Source organism: Musca autumnalis, unplaced genomic scaffold (assembly GCF_047663935.1).
Source record: "Musca autumnalis isolate F117 unplaced genomic scaffold, ASM4766393v1 scaffold_5, whole genome shotgun sequence".
Lineage (NCBI taxonomy): Eukaryota > Metazoa > Arthropoda > Insecta > Diptera > Muscidae > Musca > Musca autumnalis.
The window spans coordinates 8,995,574-9,008,502 of record NW_027412088.1 but is presented as its reverse complement, the minus strand read 5'-3'; the positions used below and the strand labels follow the sequence as shown (position 1 = coordinate 9,008,502).

The window sequence follows — 12,929 nt, the reverse complement described above, 5'->3', positions numbered from 1 at the left end:
TGAAAATGACAACTTAAATCCACCGGATTTGCGAAATCAAGGATAGTCTAAATGTACTGTAACCATCATAGCCAAATCTATGAGATCTCTGGAGATATTCACAATGTCAGCACAACTAATTTTGATGAATTAACTGAAATTTGAAGTCGATATAGAAATGCAGTTAAAATGACCTTGACTTAACATGTTTACAACAAATAATGTCAACATATTTTTTGTAAGATATTGCCAATTTAAATCAAGCTCATAATTGGAATTAAACAGTTTTTAACTACTCGCCTTTTTCGACCTTAATTTCAACAAACGGTTTTAAAATGCTCATTTATGTAATAACGTGTGCTCCAAATTTACCAATTGTGGCGAATAATTATGGTAAGATCCAAAAATAGTGACAATAGAATAGTCAACAGTCACTGTGACTGGGCGAAAAAAAGAAAGTCAAATATCATTGCTTTTTTCTCCGTTGTAAATCACTCACATATGGTCATGAAGATGGTGATGATGACATCTGACAATGATCATGAATGACTACATAACGATGGTTGGTGGTCTTCATGGTTATAATTATGGGGCTTTAATGGTGATGACCAACTATTTTGTGAGTTTAATATTCAATTGCCCTAAAAAGGTAATACCTAACACCACATGACGACAATGGTTCATTTTCAGGAGAAATCTTAAGTTGTTACATTTCTTTGAGCAGTATGGAAAAGTCGAGACTGAAAAAAAAAAACAAAAGTGTTTGTGTTAGAGATATGACTTCATTTCCGTTAGCTCACCAAAATTACCTTTATTAACTACAAACGTTTTAATTTCTCTTTTTTCAAAACAGTTTTGTTGATATACTCCGTTTTAAATGTTGGCTTAGTTCGGAAAAAAAACTCTACAAGATTTTACGCTTTCCTCAATTCAAAACAGATATAATAAATTGTATTTTTGTTTATATGGTATGGTGTGCGTACAATACCCAAGTTTTTTTCTTGTTGTTGTTCGTTTGGTATTTGCCCAACCTTGTCATAATTTAAAACATGATGTTGATAACACCTTCACTTTGGTTCCTCGCAATGATTTATAACTTCTTCATCTTAATGAAGAGTTTAAAGTTTCATAAGTGAAAATGCACCTTCATTATTAAGCGTAACGCTGCTACATATTGTCTAATTGGCCCATCATATGAGTTGCCCTGTTTAATTTTTCAAGCATAACCGCCCATGTAACAAATAATCTGGGATGAATATTTTTTGGATAATTAATGGGAAATTAGTTCATAATTAAAGCTTTATTATGTTATTGAGGCAATGAAGTTTTTATAAGTTTAGAGAAAGAAACTTGGACGGTGGAGGAATTTGGGGCATTTATAAGTTTATGAAATTTTGGTGTAATAATGGATATAAAATAAAATTTGTATACCTATAATAAAATCTTTAGTGGGTCAAATACTGACCTCTGAGCTTTTTATAAAAAACAAGCACTTTGTTTTCAATCACCAATCTTCTTGTCGATGCAGCTACCTCAGGATAAGTAAACCTAATCCATCAAAATTCAGTGATTGGAATGGGTGATATGTATTTATATTAAAATTTTATGGACAAAGTTAAACACCTAACATTTTATTTTAAATGTCATTATTTCACTGATATAAGGGTATGATACATATAAAATATAAATGGATTTTTTTAGGTATGTATTAGGACTTTTAAAAGTTTCATTCGATATTTTACTTGTGGACACACACCAGCGTTTAAATAAATAAACTCCCGCTATCAAAACGCTTCGTAATAGGTATTATTGTTTGGGGTTGAAAATTTTGTTTTTATAAAAGCAAACATGATCACGACATTGTTAACAATGTTTCTAAAATTTATTTTCAAAGAAAAGTGCAAAAACTTTTGTTCTGGGCCCTGATTTGTTCCTCTATCTATGGGGCAAGCCTGGCCGATACAGGACTTTCCATATGTCATTAAATTGTTTGTACGTACTCTAGAGTCTAGACATAACCATTAATGATTTTTCATAGTAGTTTGTTCTTAAGAATTAAGATTTCCGTTTATCGATGGAGTAATTTCAAACAACACAACAGATAGCCACAGCATATTCCACTCAACTGACCCAACTGCTTAATCAAAGCACTCCTCGTCCCGATAACATATCAGGACAATGGCAAAACATTGCCCACTCCATGCAAACAGCCGCAAAATCAGTACTTGGATACCAGAGACCTCCATCAAGGAATCCATGGTATGACCAGGAGTGTCGTGCTGCTACCGAAGAGAAAAAACGGCAAATAGGATACTTTACAATCAGTAGCAACGCGTAGCGAACGAGAGAGGTATCGGGAGAAAAGGAGAGAGGAGAAACGTCTTTTCCGCAGGAAAAAGAGAGAGATGGAAAAGAGGGAGTGTGAACAAATAGAGATGTACAGGAGCCAGAATGAAGTCCGAAAATTCTACCAAAGAGTGAAACATCAAACTGATGGCTTTGGAACTGGCACATCCTCCTGTAGAGACCAGCAAGGTAATCTGGTAACTGATACAGATAGTGTGCTAAGGATATGGAAAGAGCATTTTTCCAAACTGTTGGTATCCAATAGTAGCGAAGTCGACGAAGATACCACAGATCCAATCCCATAAGATGGTATTGAATGTATACCACCCGGCCAAGATGACAGCTATAAGCCGGCTGAAGATTAATAAGGCAGCAGGAGCTGATTGCCTACCAGCCGAGCTGTTTAAAACCGGAGGCGACACGCTGATAAGGTGTATGCATCAACTAGTTAGCTCCATCTGGCAGGAAGAACGCGTACCCGACGATTGGAACCTGAGCATCCTGTGTCCCGTCCATAAGAAAGGAGATAAGACTTTTTGCTCCAACTATAGGGGAATAAGTCTTCTCCCTATCGCCTACAAGATAGTGTCAGGGATATTGTGCGAACGACTAAAGCCCATGGTCAACGAAATAATTGGAATATACCAATGCGGCTTTAGACCTGGCAAGTCCACCATTGGCCAGATATTTACCCTGCGGCAAATCTTGGAGAAGTCCCAAGAGATGCAGATGGACACATACCACCTTTGTGCCGATTATAAAGCAACCTTCGACAGCCCGCTACGTTCAAAGGTATCCCAAGCAATGTCTGAATTTGGTATCCCCGCAAACCTCATTCGGCTTTGTAAAATGACTCTTACTGACACAAGACACAACAAACATTGTTCCACAACATCCCATACGGGACAAGGGAGACTTCTCTCATATCAATGAGTGCACCCCGATTCATATTTAGCTCAATGATATGGGACCTACTGTTTATCGCCGAGTCCGAACGGCGTGTCTTAAGACACCACTTGTGGAGAAGTTTTTCAAGGCTGAAATACTCAGGAAATGTCGCCAGCATTACTGAGGGGTATTTTGCCACCGTTGAAAAATGTTTGATGTTGACTGGCCGGGGAATCGAACCCCCGACCTTCTGCGTGCAAGGCGGGTGTGCATACCATTGCACCACGGTGGCACCCAACAACTGACACAAGATCTTCAGTTAAAATATGAAAGAACCTCTCCGAAGAGTTTTGTACCAAAAGAGGTTTTAGGCAAGGTGACATCCCTTCGTGTGATCTTTTCAACATCCTGCTAGAAAAGGTTATACGAGAGGCAAACGTCAAAAGAAGTGACACAATTTACACCAATAGCCACATGTTACTTTCCTATGCTGATGACATAGACATCATGGGACGATCAGTAAAGAAAGTAACTGATACCTTTAGGAAGGTCGAAGCAGAATCTGCGAAAGTGGGTCTGGCGGTAAACGGCGAAAAGACCAAATTGATGGTGTCGACGCGCAAAGCGTCCATAGAGCTCGGACCAACTGTGGAAGTTGGTACCTATAACTTAGAGGTAGTTAACGACTTCGTCTACCTCGGCACTGCCATAAACACAACAAACGACATCAGTTGTGAAATAAAAAGAAGAATTGTATTGGCCAACAGATGCTACTTTGGCTTAAGTAAGCACTTTAAAAACAAAGCCACAACTCGTCAAACAAAATAACGCTTTACAAAACACTGATGCTACCCGTGCTGATGTATGGTTCCGAAGCCTGGGTACTTGCGCAAGCAGATAAGGCAGTGCTTACCGTGTTTGAGAGAAAAATTCTTCGAAAGATCTACGGACCAATCTGCGTTGACGGTGAATATCGACGTCGCATGAACCACGAGCTGTATCTGCTATACGACATCAATATAAGCTTTGTTCATTTACTTTTTTAATGGTAAAAGTGGTAAAAGAGAAAAGTGTCAAAATTGCTCTCTCATAAACATTTTTACCAGAAAAGTAAAGGAACGGAAATATGGTAGATCAGTAGTGGAATTCTGTAACACATTTTTTGAGTTACCGACAAAAATCGGTCAAATATAAATACAAACTTATGAATGAAAAGTATCAAAAAAGTTGACAACACTGTTGCTATCGGTAGAACTTAGCGACAGCTTGATTTTAGTTGTTAATTTACCGAAAAATTTCGTTAATTACCGAAATTATAAGCATATTAATTTTACCGATTTTTGTCGGTAAGTCGAAAAATGAGTTACAGAATTCCACTACTGGTAGCAATGTCAAAAAGAAACATAAAAAATCAAATTTCGTCTTTTATTTCAAAGTTTTTAGTTTAGTTTTGTCAGCGTTCGACTTTTTCTTCTGTCTTTCGTCCATATTTTCTTCATTATGAAATAATCGTCAAACAAAAGTCGAAAATCTGTTCCACAATTTTTTACCTGCGGAAATTTTGCTAGTAGCCTGTGGTAGAAGAGAAAGGCATATGTGATCTCTCTCCTCTCTCACTCTCTTAAAAATTGCTGCCAGTTTTACCACTTTTTGGGGTTAAGGAACGCTTTGCACGTCAAAAATGCTATCAAATGGCAAAAATGGTAACTGGTAATTAAAGGAACACAGCTATAGTTAAACGTATCGAGATGCAGCGATTGCGTTGGCTACGCCATATAATAAGAATGAACGATGATGAACCCGCTAAAAGGGCGTATAAATTCGAGCCACAAGGCGGTGCACGCAGAATTGGCAGGCCAAAGAATAGATGGCGCAAACAAGTGGATGAAGAGATTACAAGGCGCGGTATTCCAAAAAGCGAAGCACGAAACAGAGAGAAGTGGAGATCTTTTCTTAGTTCGGTCTATGGAACAAATGTTCTATAATGGGCCAGCTAAGTAAGTAAGTAGTAATTTCAAACAGTACGGTATACTTTTCCAATTGTTGCCTCTCCATACAAGTAGAAACCACATATTTTAACTAAAATTTCTGCATTAACAGTCTGTTTATGTATGTCGATACGAATATGTGAGTGAGTAAAACACACTCAAACTTTAGTTTTCGAAATATTACTTTCCTTGCTTTTGCTTCAGAACAAAAAAAAAAATGGAAAAACACAAGAGTTTAGAGTATTTCTTATGCATTCATTTTCTTGTCGAAATACATAAGCTGGCTAGTATCCATTTTACATATTATTTTGTGTCTTAAAAGATTGAAGAAACAGTGATGAATAAAATCCAATTGATTTATAGTATTGGCAATAAATTTACAAAATATTTTGATCGCTCAATTCATATTCAATAGAATCTATTAGTACCTTTTTTGGAATATCGATGAAGACTTTATTGATTGTAAGAAGACCCACAATTTTTGTAGGGAAAGTAAACATATTTAAAGGCTCAGTTTTGTAATTCATTTTAGACAAAATCATAAAACTCATTCAATTCCCATGTTTGAGAGTGATAGAAACTTTAAATCTTCAGTCGTTTACCATTTATATTTATGGTATTTTGGACGATTAGAGCTTCTCGACATAGTTCTTGCTTTCTAATCTTTCAATCTAAAGTTGCAAAGTGTCCTTTATAAAATACTTGCTGAGCCTCCCCGAGAGTTATATAACCATAATGGGGTCAGTCATAAAAGGATACAAAAATATGTAGTATGTTTGCGTTTATGTCTATGTGGTTCGGGTCCCCGAACTGGTAATTTTTACACATTTTACTATACATATTTTACTCTCCCATAATCCATTGAGAAAAAATCATAATTTAGGAATAAGGCGGAAACAGTGTAGATATGATGAGGAAGTCAAAACTGTATCACCCTTTTATGCGCGTTCACCGGTAGAGCTGATTTCAGGTTCAATAGAAAGTAGCTTAACCAAAACGAAATTACAGCAAAGTTGGGCCTAAAAATGCCACTAATCCAGTTTACCTGGCAAAAAACAACTCACTGATAAACTGGTTTCGATAAAAAACGGTAGTCATAAATAAGCCCGCATTTCAAAAAAAAGTAAATTTGTCTTCACAAATGCCGGTTGTTTTTGTTGTACATTTTAGTGAAAATGTGTGAATGAACGATCCGTTGTCATCCCACTTCACAGTTGGCGGCGGCTTGTATCTGGTATCTCTCACCACTTCGTTTAGTTTATAGAGGAAAAAATACAGTTATGGTATGTTGTTGTGGAAACCACTTCTTCGTTTGTACAAATAAACGTGATGAGGTCCCCAACACTCCTCCTGCCCATGAACATTGCTGCGTTAACATGCGTAAATTTCGAGTTCAATAACCGTATAGCGTTTCGAAAAAAATTGTTTATTTTTTCGGTATTATGCCGACCAACATGAAAATATACAAACAATATCTCCGAGCATTGCCTCCACCCCCAATTAGAGTTAAATGGTGATCAAACAAGAATGATGGACAAAGGAGAATTGACAAAGATTTGTTTGTAAGCGGATTGTGATCAGTTTTTATGAATTCTTTTTTCTGTTCTTCCTCTGTTGCGATGAGTAGTATTAGTAACCCATTTTTTTTTTATTCCCACTTTAGAACGCAACACTCGTATTCGGCATTCTCTTCGCCGCTCTTTCGGTAGATATTCTTCAATTGCGAGTACAACAAACATGTGTGAATTACCCTCTCTCTTGACCTCTTTCCCCAAAAAAAAAAAGAAAAAAAAAACAAATATTGTAAATTCTTATTTGATTGAAAGATCACAACTTGCCGTACACAAAGGCAGAGAACGAGTTTTGTGACGTCAGTGGTACTACGAACTGGGTGAAAGAAATTTCATTGTCGAATTTCCAAAGATTTCTTTGATTTTGGAATTTGGAACTGATTGTATCGGTCGGCTGATATTAAGTTAACATTACACGTATTGTTGTTTTTGCTTTGTGGATACGAATTATTTATACACTGCGTTAGCATTGGAAACATACGACTCATAAATTTTCCCATTTTAATTTTTATTAAAATTAACATTTTCAATTTACAAAAAAAAACATTGTTTTTATTTTAATTTTTACACTAATTACCTTTTATATTTTTATTAAACCTTGTTTCTATTAAGGAATGTCAAAAAACGAACAACTTTTTTTGTACACACAACCAACACAAATCACGACTGAACCACAACCGTAAGTGTGAACGCTTAAACCTCAACTGAGAGCTGCCGTAGAAAACTTATGGAAAAAATACCTCACCGACAACGATCGGATCGCGCGTCAATCGACGCTGACAGAGAAGCAACGCAGCAACAATGCGATAAAACAATGAAGGAAAATAGTACAACAACACATGTCCACGTAATCAGTTGGACGAACAGTTGGAGTACAAGTTCAACATGAGAGATTTAAATATTGTACAGTTTTTTTCATTTTCTTTTGTACTTCGCTAGAAATATGGAGAGCGATAACTTTTGATCTCTTCAACCATCAATAAAATCTCTTATATTAAAAACGAACACAACTGCTAATACCCAATAAAACAGCTGATGATTTACGAGACCAGTTTGATAAGTTTTGACATCATTATAAAAATTACATTGGTAATGTGATAATTCGAAAGAAGGCAGAACATTTTTGAGCAGTGGATACGCTGATAACCCAAATCCAAATTGTACGAAATCTAGTACCGTTAGTACTTTTCGTACATTTCAGTACGAGTTTCCAAAACAATATGAATCCTATATTGGAAATAATAGGACGCCTACGACACAAGTTCATATAAACGTAGGCCAATGAATTTTGGTACAAGTACTAATTCTTGGCTGACAAAGTCGAGGGCAAAAAGTTAGGAAGGGACTGACTAGTCCCCCTATAAAAGTACTTCTCAATTTTTGACATTTTTATAATACCTAAATTGATCAACCAGTTGACAAAAAAAACGTTCACGATAAAAATTGTGGACATATGTCCACGTTTGGATATGGACACCATACAACGGTACCTCTCGATTTCGGTATTTGGAAGGATGTAGCCCCATTATCCAACTAAAGTAGCTGATAGTTGGTATTTAGACTTCTTAAGCCAGAGCCGCGAAACATTCATACAGAGAATTGTTTGAATTGGTCCACGTTTGAAGGTTTTAGCAACATTATCCATCCGAAATGACTGAAATTTGCTGTTCAGTCTTCGTATATTTTTGTGGGCTTATTGAATACTTCAAAATTTTATCTTTAAATAAAATAAAATAAAATATAATTAAAAAAAAATTAAGTTTCAGTGTTTTATTTAGAAATGCTCTTAAAACTAGAAAATAATTTGTCGCTTAGCCTCAATAAATTTATTCTTTCTCATGGTGGAATCTCTCAAATAAAACGCTTGCATTTAAATTATAAATGGTGGCAAAATTAAACGGCAAGCGTTTTATTTGAGAGATTCCATCATGAGAAAGAATATATTTATTGAGGCTAAGCGACAAATTATTTCCTAGTTTTAAGAGCATTTCTAAATAAAACACTGAAACTTAATTTTTTTAAATATTTAATTTTTAACTTTTTAGTAAATACATTTTTTTGACAACTGAGAACAAAACAAGTAAAAAAGTATCAGTCGGCTTTGCCGACAGAGATATACCCTCAGCCTGTGTAGACTGAAATACTTTTTTCCCAAAAAAAACTAATGTATTTACGCGGGGTTTCAACATTTTGGCCGTATGCACCGACAAAAGTATGGATAGGATTAAAGCTCAAAAATTAGCGGGAATATCGATAGATAGGGCTTTTTTATCACACTAGCCTGCGAAAAACATAATTTAGCTATATTCGGTAATATATTCGGTTCGATCCCTCCAGCCTCTACATATGGTGCCATAAGGGTTTTTTTTACAACTTTCGGGCTGTTTACTCAAGAAGTATGGACTTGCACCTGAAAAAACTTTTACTGTCGTAATTGAGGCAGCGAATGCAAGTTGCTTCGACAAAAATCAAAGCGATTCGAGAGGTGACCCTAAACTGAAATTTTCCGAAATTTTGTGTGGGAGGTACCCGAAGGAGTGGACCGATTGAGTCCATATTGAAACCTTATTTAAGTCTGGTACACATTTCACGATGGGCAAAGTATGGACCAAATCGGTTACTCCCTTCAAAAGTTATCGTGCGCACAAAATTTCCGAACATTTTCGAACTTTAGTGGGGGAGGTACCGGAAGGAGTGGACCGATATAGCCCATCTTCGAACTTAAACTAAGTTTGGGTAAAATATTACGAAAGCCAAAATTTGAACCGAATCGGTTCATCCGTTCGAGAGTTATCGTGCGCTCCAGCTAGCCAGACAGACAGACGGACGGACATTGGTCAATCGACTCCAAATTGTCTGAAACACATTTCGTCCAAACAGACTTGGGGTCTAAAACCATTATTTCGATGAGGCACATTTTGCCCGGACTTATGTCCATAATTTTTGGTGGGGAAATTTCTGTACCATTGGGAACTCCAAATGCCAAGTGACGTCCAATTCTGGCTAAAAATGAAGATAAAATCCTTAAAACACTTCAAATCGGGTGGTACCCTTATTTGGGTGCTATACCAAAACCTGGACCTATATCAACAAGTTTTGGTGGAGAAGTTTCTGTACCAATGCACACTCCAAATGCCAAGTTACAGCCAATTCGACCTAGAAATGAAGATAAAATCCTTAAAACACTTGGAATCAGGTGGTACCGCTATATGGGGGCTATACCAAAACCTGTACCTATGTCCGTCATTTTTAGTGAGAAAGTTTCTGTACCAATGGGGGGTCCCATTGCTAAGTTACAGCCAATTCGGCCTAAAAATTAAGATAAAATCCTCTTTAGGGGCTATACCAAAACCTGGACCTATATTCACAATTTTTGGTGGGTAAATCTCTGTTTCATTGAAAATCCCAAATGCCAAATGGCAGCTAATTCCGGCAAAAATGAAGATAAAATCCTCAAAATAACTGAAATCGGGTGGTACCGCTATATTGGGGCTTTAGGAAAAAATGGGCCCATATTCATGTATTGTCATCCAAATCTGAAATGTGTGCATAGTTTCAGTTCGATTGGTCAACTGCAACTGCGTTAAAAATGAGTTTCTAGATTTGAACTAAATCGGGTGTTACCGCTATATGGGGGCTATAGGAACAAATGGACCCATATTGGTTCATGTATTGTCATCCAAACCTGAAAAGTGTGCAAAGTTTAAGTCCGATTGGTCAACAGCAACTGTGTAAAAAATGAGTTACCAGATTTGAAATGCAATTTAAATAAAACACCGTAAAAACACTGTAAAAATGATAAAAATGGACCAATTTTGGTTTTGATTTCATATTCATGTATTGTCATCCAAATCTGAAAAGTGTGCAAAGTTTTAGTCCGATTGGTCAACTGCCACTGTGTCAAAATGGAGTTACCAGATTTGAAATTCAATTTAAATAAAACACCCTTAAAACACTGTAAAAATGGAACAATTTTGCTTTTGATTCCATATTCATGTGTTGTCATCTAAATCTGAAAGGTGTGCAAAGTTTCAGTTCGATTGATCAACTGCGACTGTGTTAAAAATGATTTACCAGATTTGAACTAAACGGACACCAAACCAAGTTAAATAAAACACTGTAAAAATGGAAGCCCACCCAAACGTAGCTTGTGGAGTCAGACTTTTTGGCGAAACTAAAGCCACTTTTGATGAGGTGTGGAAGGATGCTGCGGAGCAATTAAATATTAGTGGTCCACCAAACCGTACACCAGATGAATGGCACAGAGTGTCGACTCCTTTTAAATCCAAACTAAAGAAAAAATGTCTCAACATAGGGAGAACTGTAGTTGTAATGTTCTTCCTATTTTGAGGAAGTGGGCCATCACAAGCAATATCTTAATACTTAATACCTTTGACAATGTGGGTTGAGCCATCCCGAGGTTAAAGTCATTGACATGGGATTTTTGAAAGCTTCTTCTGCAAAAAACCTTAAAGCAGCACACACTTTAAGCAGTGCCTGTATTGCTGTTGATCTGTGGGTTTTTAAAGTCATTTTTAATGCCTCTAGTATATAAATAACAGCGTCTTTTGGAAGCCGAAAATAGGCTTTAAACCTAAAAAATTAACAATTTTTTTTTTGGAAACCAAACATACTCACAATACTGATGACAATTCTAAAGGATTCGATTTATCTCTTAAGTGTCGTCTGATAGATGCTACGTTAACTATATTTTCTTCTCTATCATCATAAAATAGTTCCACTGAGCTTATCATTTTAGAAAACTATAACTTTTGTGTACAACTTGTTCCGACAGTTTTTCTCATTTATTGAAATCAAAATAAAAAAAAGCTCCACTACAACAAGTTATCGGCGATTATTTTCTATCGCTTCACGTAATACAAATTTTAAATTTTGTCGCAGAGACGATTGACAACGCGATACGACTCGTGTCGCAAAACAAACATGTAGGCAAAGAAGCTGTAGATGATAAATGGAACAAAAGGCAGTTGACATGATCCACCGCAGCATCCGTTAGAGGACTTTCTTTATTAGAAACGGGAATCCGACACGCCGTTTGGTTTAAAATTCCAATTGGTAACAATTCAGAACATTCGGACTCGGAAGGCGACATGAGGTAAGACCATATAGATAATGACAGCTCGGATGGGAGTTATATTATAATACCAGATGACGATACCATCTTTCCATAACAGCCGTGATGCACGGTTTTAATGTAGAATCAGGAATCAGCAGTGAGCGAACTCTGAAGCAGATGGCAAATATGACAGCTCGGTTGATGATTAATTACACTGGTCAACACGACTTTTGTTTCAACCGAAGTTGCGGTTGTTTCTAGATGAAATCGGCGAGTTATTTTCAAATCCGGTCTCGGTTTTTCTCCATCAGCTCTTGTTTTTGAGACATAGCTCAAAATCGGTTTTTACGAGTTTAACCCAGACTTTCGTTATTTTCGGATACAAACAAATATTTTTTGTGGGTTTTTCGACATATACAAATCGTTTTTGAAATAGTTATGGTGAGTATATATCAAAAAATATAGAAAATACACGACGGACCTTGTAAAAATTGCATATTTTGAGTACTTTAAGCTGTAATTACGTCATCAGGGGAAGTCATAGGATCTTCATATGGCAGTGCGGATATGCTTAGGGTGTCTACTATTTGGTCCAGTATTCAAATATATAATATAAAGTTCATAGCGCCCATGATTCGGCCATAACCTAAAAATCGCCATGAAGACTGCTAAAGGGAAATCATTTACCAGTGATATCATTACCACATAAGCCATTTACTTTTCAATGGCAGTCTTCATGATGGTTTTTAGGTTATGGCGGAATCATGGGCGCTATGAACTTTATATTATACATTTGAATACTGGATTATATAGTAAACACCCTAAGCATATCCGAAGTACCATATGAAGATCCTATGACTTCCCCTGATGACGTAATTACAGCTTAAAGTACTCAAAATATGCAATTTTTACAAGGTGCGTCGTATATTTTATATATTTTTTGATATATACTCACTATAATTATTTCAAAAATGATTTGTATCGAGCGTACAACATCTCCTTAATATATTAATGTCGAAAAACCCACAAAAAATATTTGTTTGTATCCGAAAATAACGAAAGTCTTGGTAAAACTCGTAA

The 12,929-nt window shown here is 36.3% G+C and overlaps 1 protein-coding gene across 2 annotated transcripts in view; it reads right to left on the bottom strand.

Annotated features, from left to right (window-relative positions):
* Positions 1–7,844, bottom strand: part of Fkbp14 (peptidyl-prolyl cis-trans isomerase Fkb14) — a 61,491-nt gene extending 53,647 nt beyond the window's left edge. The window contains exon 1 of one of the 2 annotated variants that reach the window (XM_073956291.1): positions 7,350–7,844. The gene's annotated coding sequence lies outside the window, so the exon portion shown is untranslated. The remainder of the gene's footprint in view (positions 1–7,349) is intronic. The other variant, XM_073956290.1, reaches the window with a different exon arrangement.
* Positions 7,845–12,929: the final 5,085 nt, after the last annotated feature.